Consider the following 12,789-nt stretch of genomic DNA (forward strand, 5'->3'; position numbering starts at 1 on the left):
AGAATAATTTCATCTTTAGACTGTGATTTGATGATCCAGTGGCACTTACAATGCCTACAATTCCGACCATTTACACTGCCCTGATAATTAACAGATATAAGTTAGCAGATTCTTAAAACAGATCATGTGGATCTTGCTCTACAACTGCTTGTTCTTCATCATTGACCACAAAGGAAGTATAGAGACAAGATCTGGTTTCTTACCAATTTACCAAGTACCACTTAAAATGCTCCAGTTATCCTACTTGGGCTCAGCTTCATTGAATTCTCAATAAGTCCCATATCACATCTACCAACCCCATGTTGGTGCCTCAGACACTGCAGTCCATCATCAGTAGCATCAATTCTTGCTGCTGGGAGCTGCTGATTCACCACAGTTATCCACATAAAGGAATTTCAGTGTAGGGACCTTAACCTTAAATTGATGACACCTGATGTTGTGAGATGACTCCCATCTGACATGCAACAAATCACTCCCAGCCAAATGAAATGTCTCAGAGAATTTTCCTCTCCCCTTCTCCATTATTTCTAGATTTAAAATTGCCTTTTCTTGTACTGTTGAGCTATGTGAATTGGGAGGTTTATTTTCCTTTTGTAAAAAGGAAAGAGAAAATACAGAGTGAATTAACACATTTTCATCGCTGTAATCATATCCTACAAAGCTCTTCCAGAAACTTCCAGAAAAACAAGACAGAAGTAGAATGCAATTCAGAATCACAGAATCACAGAATTGCAGGGGCTGAAAGGGACCTCTAGAGATTATCAAGTCCAACTCCCCTGCCAAAGCAGGCTCCCTAGACCAGGTTGCACAGGTAGGTGTCCAGGCAGGTCTTGAACGTCTCCAGAGAAGGAGACTCCACAACCTCTCTGGGCAGCCTGTTCCAGTGCTCCATCACCCTCACTGTGAAGAAGTTCTTATGCACAATTGTGCGGAACTTCCTATGCTTCAGTTTGTGGCCATTTCCCCTTGTCCTATCACGACACACCACTGAAAAGAGTCTGGCCATGTCCTTTTGCCTCCTGCACCTTAGATATTTATAAACATTAATCTGATCCCCTCTGAGTCTTCTTTTCTCAAGGCTGAACAGACCCAGGTCGCCCAGCTTTTCCTCATAGGAGAGATGCTTCAGGCCCTTTATCATCTTTGTGGCCCTTCACTGGACTCTCCTCAGGAGATCCCTGTCTTTTTTGTACCGAGGAGCCCTTTAAGGAAAGCATTTTTCAAAACTGACTTAAAGCAGAAAAATGCAGCTTTTTAAAAATAAGTAGGCATGTCATGTAAAAATTAGTTTATAGCTATAACTACAAGTGGGAATATTTCAAGATTTGCAATTTTCAGAACCTCCTAATCCTGCAGAGATGAAATTTATCTTCACTTACACCTCCACATTTTGAAAATCAAGGTACAAGCTGCTAAGTGCGTACAATCAGTTCTCAAGAATTTCACACACTATTCATTTGCTGGTTACAGTCCCCACTGCTAATTTCTAGGGAGTCACAGAATGCCAAATATTGCTTGCTTAAGTCATTAAGTAATCTCCAGTCAAAAAGCTTCTCCAAAAAATCTAATTTTGCTTCTAAAGTGTCGTAGTCTGAAAAGATTATTAACAGCACTTTTAAACATGGAAGTGGTGTAAGATTTCAAATTACCCACTTAGAGTCTGATGTGCGTATGTATGAACATTTGCAGACCTGTTCTAACACTTAACCACCAAACATCAGTCAAGAATATGAAAGTTATTTGGGTCAGAATGACTCGTGCTGAGCACCCAAGAGCTGATCACAATTTGACAGATCAGTCAATGGCTAAGGAATCAATTCCCAGCACAACCGAGAGCAGTCACAGACCTCACCAGATTTCCTTTTAAACACTGTTTTTCATCTTTCCTTACATAATATGAGTACGTAGAAATAAGCATGTACAGATAACTTAAAAAATCCAGCCAAAACACTTCTGTGCCCACATTGTTTTCCTTCAAAAGGTGAGATGAGAAGAACAATTGTTGGCATATCTTAGTTACTCTAATTAATGCAGACCTGGGAGATGTTTTGAAATTGCAATGATGAAAAAAGCACCAGCTTGCAGCTATGCAAAATCAGTGGCCCTTTTTCAAAAGGTTTCTGCTTTGTCTGCCTTTTGGAAAGATTACATTATACAATCCACATCTCTGGTGAAGGATACTGATGCTAAACACAGTCAAGAACTCATGATTTTCTGTATTTCTCATACGATTTCAGCCTCAATCAGCACATATAAGAATGAGTAATTTATTTTCTAAGATGCTGAGAGACAGCAGTTTATACAATGACTATAAACTTCTGACTTCTGGACATAGTAGTTTTACTGCATGAATAGACCCACTCTGTTAAAACTTGAGGAAAAACGTTCTCAGAATTGCTGGTACCACAGCAGTCTATTCACAACATAGTTGTAACAGATTCTCATCTACCTAAACAGACTATGTAGACATACTTACAAGTATGAGCCTTTTTCTTTTAATTTTTCCTTTCTTTTCTCTAAAAAAACAAATTTTCTTTTCTCTAAAACAACAACAACAACAACAACAAAAAACAGAGCAATTCAACTAACCAACACAAAATGGAGAAATGAGCATTTGATGGGAACAGCACAGAGAAGATATCAATTGCTTGATAAATTAAAAACAGAAGACAAAATCTAATGAATCCAGCTTTGTCAAATGCTTAAGCAGCTCTATGGTCCAGCCCCAACTTAAGAAAAATCCAGCACGAAATCACAGAATCATAGAATCATTAAGGATGGAAATGACCTCTAAGATCACCTAGTTTGACCATCAACTCATCAGCTCCATGCCCATTAAACCATGTCCCTAAATGCCCTGTCTATCCTTTTCTTGAAAACTTCTAGGGATGATGACTCCACCACCTCCCTGGGCAGCCTGTGCCAGTGCCTGACCACTCTTTCTGCGAAGAGATTTTTCCTAATATCCAACCTGAACCTCCCTTGGTGGAACTTAAGGCCATTACCCCTTGTTCTATTGCTGTTACCTGGGAGAAGAGGCTGACTCCCACTTCTCTACTATCTCCTTTCATGGAGTTGTAGAAAGTGATAAGGTCTCCCCTGAGCCTCTTCTTCCCTAGACTAAATTTCAGGTAGAAATTCAAAGAAAGCTTAAAGGGATTCCATTCCAAAAGTTAGAAAAGCTGTTCAGCGTCTAGAGATGCAAGGTGCCCAGTCAGATTTGTAAACGCATTTTGGTAGACATCTAGCTTGAAATCAGCAGTTGTTAACTCAGCACATCCAGTTGATGTATTCTTCGATATTTTTTTAAGTACTCAAGAAGAAATACTATTTGTAATCAAGGCTTTAGAAGCCTTTTTTTTTTCACTCATAGCCAAAGGCATACTCTCTGCTACAAGCTTCAGTCATTTTAGAAACAAAAACCATTCTCCTATGGATGCTGCAGCATGATGGATGCTTTTGAAATTTTAGCCAAAGTCTTTTAACTCCATATAATTACTATTCCTGACCTAGGTAGAATTATTAATGCTTAGCAGAGTAAATTCTATTCCATGCAACTCAATCTTTCGCTCAAGCTTTCATATCATGTTTCAATTACTGCAATTGGCAAAGGAAATCTTGTTTCACTGAAATCTATCCTAAATTAATTTTACCAGATCATTGCTTTGATCAGCTTTTCCACGAGACCTACAAAATTGTAAGTGTTTAATTTCGCAGCATTACTAGGCTAAAGTCCATCTTACTGATCTTTACTGTCTTACTGTTTTCCCTGCTGTCTGTCTTCTACCTATCTGCAAACGTATTTAATCAAATCTTGTACACAGAAGGGACTGACACGTATGATCTGTAAAAGGAATGTGTGATTGAGGGTCACAGGAACAATGCAAGTAAATTACAACATGTTGCAGGCTGTATTAATTGGAAAAGGAAAACTCTTCTTGAAAAACTGATTTTAGCTATTCATGTGTGCACACATGTACCTATATGAAAAAAAACCCAATATATTTCATCCCATCTTCTCACATTCAGTGAAGTGGCCATTTTCAAGTATCACTGTGCAAATATTTAAAGGCTGTTTCATCCTAAGGAAAACATTACCTTGGAGAGCAACATGCTCAACACTTGCAAAACAGCATAGAACTGAAACACCTGATGCATTTATAATAGACTGTGTGAACAGGAATATCTTGTTGATTTTGCTTGTGATAGACTTGTTGATGAACTACGAGGGCTGAGTGAAGTGGATGGTTGTTATTTCGTGGGAACAGTTTGTACGTGTATAGGGAGTAGCAGTGACTGAAGTACTTTAAAGAAGCCCAGAGTCTCAACTGAAGTTCTGCTGACACATCCCTGCTGCAGATAAGCACAAATATGGAAGTGCCCAGTGGTCTACGGATGCACTGTTTTCTGCAGCATTCTTTTACAACAGGAATGCTAGTTTCAAAGATTAATGATAAATGCCACAAGTTCACCTAGGCTGCTGAAGATGACTGCAGAGATATCATGCCTATTAAGTATTTCACCTGTGAACAAAACCAGGTTTATATGTTAAAAAATCCACATCCTCCCAAAAACTAATAGGCTTGATCCAAATCCAAGAGCGAGTCACGCAGTATCTGACTAGAGGGGGGGGAATAAGCCTTCATTAAATAGAAAAGAGTCTGATACAATGTTTTTTATGCTGGAGCAAGACCTAAAGTTTATATGGAAAGTGTGTCACCATAGGAACCACTTTGCTGAAATGAGTAGGAGAAGTGAAATGCAGGGAGAGAAAGAAGCATTTAATGAAAGGATGAAGGTACAGAATACTACTGACTATGAGAAGCCATTGAATTTGAAAGATATTAGACAGATGTTAATAAGGTGATTACACTTCTAAAAGCATAGGAGAAGAGGTAAACATAATCCAGTGACTAATCCAAAGGAAAAGAGCTAATTCCAGCTGAAAAACAAAACAGAACTACAGATTTCTGCATATACAGCTATCCAAATATCAACAACAACAACAAAACAGGCAGAAGAGCATCAATTTGATGGCACTGGTTCCAAGAGGTTGATGTGTAAACTACAGCAGAAGAAGAAAAAATTAAAAAAATTTAAATTGCTCTTAATTTTCATTTTCTCGAAACAGCAGTTTAATAATATAAAAATAAGAGAATTCCTAGAATTCAGTCACTCAATCCAGACAATGGGAATTACAGATGGATAATAAAGAGTTACTGGAGAACGTGAAACCAGGGAGAGTTGCTGTATATCCTTTTAGAGTCAAAGATGAAGAGTGTCACCCACCACAGCTGTAGTAAAAATGAAAAAAACAAACAAACAGAAAAACACCTCTAAAGCACTGCTATCATCAATAACTGCATTGCTAATGGTTAATATGTCTTGGCTGACTGAAAGTAGAGACATGCTGTGCTATGAATTATATATCTAGACAATAGCTGCCTCCTCCTTAGAGATGGATGAAAAAGGCACAGGCTGTGGAGAGAACGTAACATGCAGAAGAAAATATCAATTATCTCAGTATCTTTTGTGCACAGAGTTAATTAATGGGCAGAGAAATGTAGGCACGTGAGGTTTTCAAGGGATAATGAAAGATAAGGCAAGGACCGAAGGTGAACAAGTCTGGAGTGAAGCTGAAGCACAAAGACTGAGTGGGAGGAGAGGGCTGAAGATGTGAAGATGTACTTGGAATGGAGAGACCTCCAGGGGATGGAGATCGCTGCGTGGTGCTTGGGGATGCTGGTGCAGAGGAGTCCCCAACTCCCTCCTCTGGGCTAATTCCGTCTCCTAGGGAGCAGGAGAGAGGAAATGCAAGGTCTGACTCCTGGCAGCATGGGGAGATGGGTTCAGGTCTGAGAGTGGATGAGCATCAGCTGTCCTGCCCTTTCCTGGGCTGCTCTAGAAAAAGCCCTCACAGCAAATGTACCTGAAGCCCAAGGAGGAATTCACAGTGCATGTCACCGGAAGAAATCAAAGGCTACATTCTGTACAATGTCTAAGAGAGCTTCCAAATTAAAACACACAGGGCTCTGTTCCTGTATGATGCAAGATTAATAAGCATGAAAAAATAATCCTTTATTCTTCGCTTGCAGCAAAGGAAGCATCCAGAGGTGGAAAACTGGTTGATATATTTATAGCACTATAAAGGCCGGTTATATGTTTTTTATTTATTCTTCATACCATAAAGAAATGCTAGAACAATGCCTGCAAAATGCACTGCAATAATACAAATTTAGCTGTTCCTTTTTTTCTTCAGTGGCAATAGCTATACCAATAAATCTGTCAAGATTAAATTAGATTTCATTGCTTTATTTAAAAAATAAGCCATGTTCTTAAACTGTAATCTGCAGACTAAATCTAGAATTCTCTATTTAATTCTCAGGAAGGCAAAACTTCTGTTTTCTATCACAATTTGCCAAAGAGGTGCTAAATAAAACATTTTATTGTGTATTTCTACTATAATTTTATGCTTACATATTTGCAGAATGGCTTAGGTTGGAAGGCAGCTCTGGAGGTCCCTGGTCCAAGCCCCTGCTCAAGCAGAGACACTCAGAGCAGGTTGCCAAGACAATGTCCAGATGGTGAAGAATGCTCTCTGTAGAATACATATTGTCTGAATCAAAGAACTTGATAATATAGAGTCAAATTATATCAAATATGTTGATAGATATTTGAAAAAAAATCGATCAAATATGCATTTAAATATATTTATAACATATTTATAAAGCAAGAAATCTGCAGAATTTCCTAAACTGTATATTATCCTTAATTGTGAGCAATGTAAACAAATATACTCCGTACAGTTTATGAAGAGCACGAAGAAGACTCAGTCTTCATTTTGCTCAGGGAAGTAGGGGAGGCAAAAAGAAAAGGATTGTACAGTCCATAAATAGCCGTGTTAGCTGCTCAAATTTTCAAGGCAGCTAAACATTTGAAGTCACAAGTCTTTGGCAATTTACAAACTTTCACAGAAAACAACGGCACTGAACGGACACCCAAGACCCACATGAAACAAAACTAAACAAAAGGAGAGAGCCACAGCTATGAACATCCATAAAGAAAGATCACAGCAAGCAACAATGGCAGTTTCTTACTTTTCAAAGCACCTTTTTTGTTTCCTACAGTGACATGAGAAGCTGTATTCCCTTGGAGCATGTGTTCTTGCTCATTAATTTCTGTGCTCTTAGAGGTCTGGAATTGGATCTCAGCAGCAAAGCTCTGTCACTACATCTGCATCTCACATCGGAGAAATTTTCCTACCTGAATTTGTTTAACTGTACATCACAAAGTATTGTTAACATTTCCTTTCCAAATTTGGGATTGCATTTAAACAATAATGAAATAACTTTAAGCTGTAATTCTCACAACATTATTAAATTCACATTATCAGTTCTTTCCAAAAAGACCTGACACCAGCAAAGTATGTATTACCAGTCCTTCACTTCATGCTCCATTATGAAAGTTTCTCCTAGACAAGCACCTGAACAAATTGGTCAGAATGAACTGCATTAAGGGTGCCCCTAACCTATACTTTTGTGGAATGGAATGGATTAGAATAGAATAGACTGGAATGGAACCAAATTTCCAATTACCAACTGTTCATCCTTCCTAACTACGGATAATTTTTCTCCTACGGGTTTCCATTTGCATGTTTGCTGTGATTGCAGTAAAAGCTCTCTGACCTGCATTTAAAAGAATCATCCCCTGTAGGGGTAGAAAAAACAACCTTGGACAAATGACAGCCACATAGGTACCCGAATAATTCATCATGATTAATTTTATTAAAAAAAATCCCACAAGAATTAATAATGCTTTGCCACTTACAAAGCATTGCCCCCAGCAGAATTTGCAACACTGAAGTTAATACAGGGTACATCACTTTACTCCCTGGGTCTCATCATAATCCATTCCCCACTGAAAAATACAAATTATAGACAAGACTCCATGGATTTTTAGGAAGAAAAAACCCTCCTTAGAGCCAAAATCAACAGCAGGAGGATTCTGCCATAAAACTGAAGAACAAAGTGAGACTATAGTAGTTAAATGAGATTACGATGGGGTCTAACTGGAACTGATTTCCTACAGCAACTAAACATCTGTACTAAAATAAGAAAATAGCCACAGGACAGACTCCTCTCCTCATCCCCCATAAGCAGGCTCTGGTATCTCTCCAGGGGAGCAGAACCACATGACGGTCTTGTTGTGCCAGCACTGCCATGAAAAAAAACGAGACCTTCTTTAATGCTGGTTCAGTGCAACTGCCTTTTACACTGAAACATTCCTGATCTAGGTTAAATGACCAGAAATTTCATGTGTTGGGCTCCTCTGAATTTAGTTAGGATGAGATCATCTCACTGGGGAAACTCATGTAGAAGTCATTTCTTTAAGTTGACTTTCACATCCAGGAGATGCATCTCAACCCACGACTGCACAGATGACAACTATGCTGACCTTTCCCTTCTTCATCAGTCTAGATGGCATTCCTGTTCCTTACAACAGGGCTTGTCTAGACATACATTTTTATTCAAGATCTTTTTATGCATTAAAAAAAAATAATAAAGAGAAGGAAAGTAGGAAGAGTACAATCTAACTGCGCTGTGCTTCTGTATCTCAAGCTGTGGCGTGGTCAGTACACCCGACGGACAGGATGCCATCCAGAGAGACCTAGATAGGCTTGAACAGTGGACCCAGGAGAACGTTATGAGGTTCAACAAAGTCAAGTAAAAGGTCGTGCATTTGGGTCGTGTCAACCCCCCCTGTCAGCACAAGTGGGGCGACGAAAGGATGGAGCACACACCTGCTGAAAAGGACATGGGGGTACTGGTGGATGGGAAGCTGGACATGAGCCAGCAATGTGCCCTTGCAGCCCAGAAAGCCAACTGTATCCTGGCCTGCATCAAAAGCAGCGCAGTCAGCAGGGCAAGGGAGGTGATCCTGCCCCTCTGCTCTGTGCTGTGAGACCTCACCTGGAGTACTGCATCCAGATGTGGAGTCCTCAGTACAGGAGAGACATGGAGCTGCTGGAGTGCTTCTAAAGAAGAGCCAAAGAAATGCTCCAAGGGATGGAATACCTCCCCTCTGAGGACAGGCTGAGAGAGCTGGGGCTGTTCAGCCTTGGGAAGAGAAGGCTGTAGGGAGACCTGAGAGCGGCCTGTCAGTATCTAAAGAGGGGCTGTAAGAAAGAAAGGGACAGACTCTGTACTGATCGGACAAGGCAAAATGGTTTCCAGCTAAACAAGGGGAGATTTAGATTGGTTATGAGGAAAAAGTTTTTAATGATAACGGTAGTGAAGCACCAGAACTGGTTGCTCAGAGATGTGGTGGATACCCTATCCCTGCAGGCATCCAAGATCAGGCTGGATGGTGCTCTGAGCAATGTGATCTAGCTGTAGGTGTCCCCGTTCATTGAAGGAGAGTTGGTTTAAATGACCTCTGGGGCCCCTCCCAATTAAAACGATTCTATGATTCCAGAACTCTTTATCACTGCCTTTCCTCTCTGTGCATTTGTTAATTGTGGGTTCATCAGAAACTATATTTCACAGGTCTGTAGAGCATCATGAATGCTCAAGGCATGGCTCAAGTATGTAAACACAATTATGCTATAAGTATTCTCTACTACCATGGTCTGATTTCATTAGCTACTAACTTGAAAACTGCTGAGAGCCACAATCAAAGCTTGATTTCCTCAGAAAAATCATATCAGTGGCTTTCCAGGGGTACAATGAACTGAAAACACAGACTTTTTTATGTTTGAGAGTATCGTTTTCAAAGTCACTGTGAAGTGACTTTGACTGTGAAGATAGTATGTACAACTATTTTAATTAAAGCCAGGGAGGAAAACAGAAAGTTAGGTGCAAAACTAACTGTGCCTGTCAGTTTTCAATATTTTCATCTTCAGTTATAATTACTAGTGATTTCTCAGTAGCTTTGCCTCCTATTTTTTCTTTATCTGAACAGAAGAAGAAAATGTATTTCCCAGAAGGATCTGGTAACTAGCATAGCTGATATAATCAGGAGAGTTTCTAAGGAAAAGACAATCCTGTTTTTGCAATGAATAACAATTTTGTGAATTTGAAAACAATCATTTTCTCTCTTGGGGCTGTTTTTCCTTGAGGAAAGGAAATTAATCTGAAACAGTGGTTAGTAATCATGAAAGGACTAATTTAGTGTAATGAAAAAATACAAACGTAGGTGAACAATAATGATGTCTTGCAAGTCCATGTATTGGCACAGCATAGAGAGAGGGGAAGTCTCCTATTGTTGGCAGTTCTCTTCCATCTCTGCATTTCCCCATTAAGATCAAGCATCCTACAAGTCTGATTTATTTAAGGATTTTATTGGAAGATACCGGGCTTGAGGTATGCTTAGAGGAAAGGGGAGAGTTATCACTGCTGATGAACACAAACAGGAAGTCAGAAATCAATGACAGTGACTATAATGGCTGATTATAGGCTGGATCTACCATGCAGGACCAGCCCACAGTCTTTTGGCCTTTTTGTTTGCTTGCTCTGTTTCCAGCAGCTTGTGGGAAGGACGTTTTAAGGGAAGGGTCAAGATTACCAGCAGGGGTGGGAACAGCCAAAACACAGGTGGGCACTGTGTGTCTGGTGGAGGTACAAAGAAAGGTGCAAGATCTGCCACTGACACTTCAGAGAATATGCCAAGTTAGAAGGGTTCCACAAGCATCATTCCAGCTGCACACCAGACTGCCCAAAGTCAAACCTAATGTCTGAGAGTAGTGTCCACGTGCTCCTTGAGCTCTGGCAGCTCAGGGCCGTGCCCACCACCCTCTGATGAAGAACCTTTCTCTAACCCAGAAGGATACTGTGAGATAAAACAGCATTGAAAGCTTTGCTTGGAGAAGAGCTGGATCACCCATATGGCTTTCCTCCTCTCCCTTTAGCGTATCCCTATCTGCTTTGCAACATCATGGCTAAATATTCAGGTCATTCCCTTTCTGTATCTTCTTCCTGCCTGTAATCTATCTTTAGGAATTAGAATTCTAGAAACACTTATACAGAGGCTTGCCACAGCTTCCTCTTCTCCAGTGCTCAGCTGAGACACACTCACCAACTTTCCATGACATTTATCAGCCTTTAATCTCTAACCACCTCCTAAGCTTACCTTCATAACATGCACCAGTATGACTTACGCTGTATCTCACATAAAGCAAGGGTTAACCATATGAACTTTTAAAATGAAAGTATTTAAAGAAAGAAGTGACTCAATCAATTATATCCTCATTAAAGTTTTTACTGTTCTCTCATTTTCTTAAGACTAGAGGCAATGTCTTTTATACGAAGATTTAGCAGGCTAAAAAATTTAGTCTGCAAAATCTTCGTAGTTTAAGTTGATACAAACCCATAACAGATGCATGGAAATCCAGGGTCTGATTCAGATTTTGAATCAGAAACTTCTACCTTCTTGACTGAGTCATACACTAACATAAAGAACAATGTGCACTTTCTAAATTACCAAAAATAAAAATAAGATTTCTATCCTTTTTTTCCCTCCTAAACTTTATTCATAAGTCATAATCATAGCCTAATTGCAGTAAACAAGCAAAACCCAAACTCACTGAGACTAACAGCAGAGAACCAGTAGCAGGAATACTTCAAAAGGATTGGATAGTGATACAGAAATAAAATTTTGAAATGGAATAGGTAGTGATGAGTCAGTGCTGTTCTAAGAGTAGATCTGCAATTACAATCTCCGTGCTTGGAATGAATGGGGCCAAAAAAAAACAAAAAAAAAGGACTGCCAATCCAGTTCTATGACAGCCTCTTTCCTGTATTGTTTAGTTGTGCTTGTTAGACATATTAGGTGATGGAAAACACAACACTTGCTCCCACAAGTGCACTTAACAATTCCACGTCTTAGAAGACAGTCACTGACAAAAAAGATGACCAAGTCTTAAGTGAAGTTTGGATGCCATAATCTCTATGTTGATAATGATATTGACTTCAATTTTACATTATAATAATACATTATAGACATTATCCAGAATAGATTCTGTGCATTTGTAAAATCTTCAATTTTCCCAAGTTTCCTGTGCAACATTAAGTTCTCTTTAATTGATGCCCTGATTAGTCACTCCATTCTCTCAGACTGTATTTGTGATTCTCTCTGCTTATTAGTAGAGACTCTTTAAGATCTGAGAACAGAATCAACAGGAAACTAAGTTAGTCATTCTAAACAGAATGGCAGCTAATTTGACGTAAAGTAAGTATTGTTTTCAGAGTTAGCTGAAGTCTGATGTCTAGTGAGATTGTAGCTACACTAACTAGCTCACTAGCTACATATTTAGGAGGAAATTATTTTAAAGGTGGCTCAGCAGCCTCTCTGTAATAACAGACAAAAAAGCTTCACTCAGTTCTGCTGACAAGTGGGGACTCTGCCTTTTCTCATCTCTCTGCTGTTGAATGTAACCATAGGTAGTAAAACAAGGAGATAAATGCCTGACTTGTTGCCTCAGTTCTGTTGTGACTTTCTGTTGCAAGCTGGCACAACCAAACGACTGTACCTATTGTCTTTCCAAAGTGCAGAAGGGGAAGATGTAGAAGAGTCCATTACAGATAGCCACTCAGCAGAAAGGAAGTCATATGCTGACAGATATCTATGTTGTCATCATCTCTACAGAGTTTTCAGATTTCAGTTTTCCCTTCTTTATAGTTTCTACCAATTCATTAGGGGACAACAAAACAAAAAAAAACATCTGGTTTTGACTGTGAAGTGATATCCTGAGCATCAAACTGAATTAATTATCAATATACTGAAAGTCAGTGA

The 12,789-nt window shown here is 39.4% G+C and overlaps 1 protein-coding gene across 3 annotated transcripts in view; it reads right to left on the reverse strand.

Annotated features, from left to right (window-relative positions):
- Positions 1-12,789, reverse strand: part of DLG2 (discs large MAGUK scaffold protein 2) — a 1,019,534-nt gene that overhangs the window by 142,073 nt on the left and 864,672 nt on the right. The window lies entirely within an intron of this gene.

The sequence above is a fragment of the Numida meleagris genome, chromosome 1 (assembly GCF_002078875.1).
Source record: "Numida meleagris isolate 19003 breed g44 Domestic line chromosome 1, NumMel1.0, whole genome shotgun sequence".
In the NCBI taxonomy this organism is placed as follows: Eukaryota; Metazoa; Chordata; class Aves; order Galliformes; family Numididae; genus Numida; species Numida meleagris.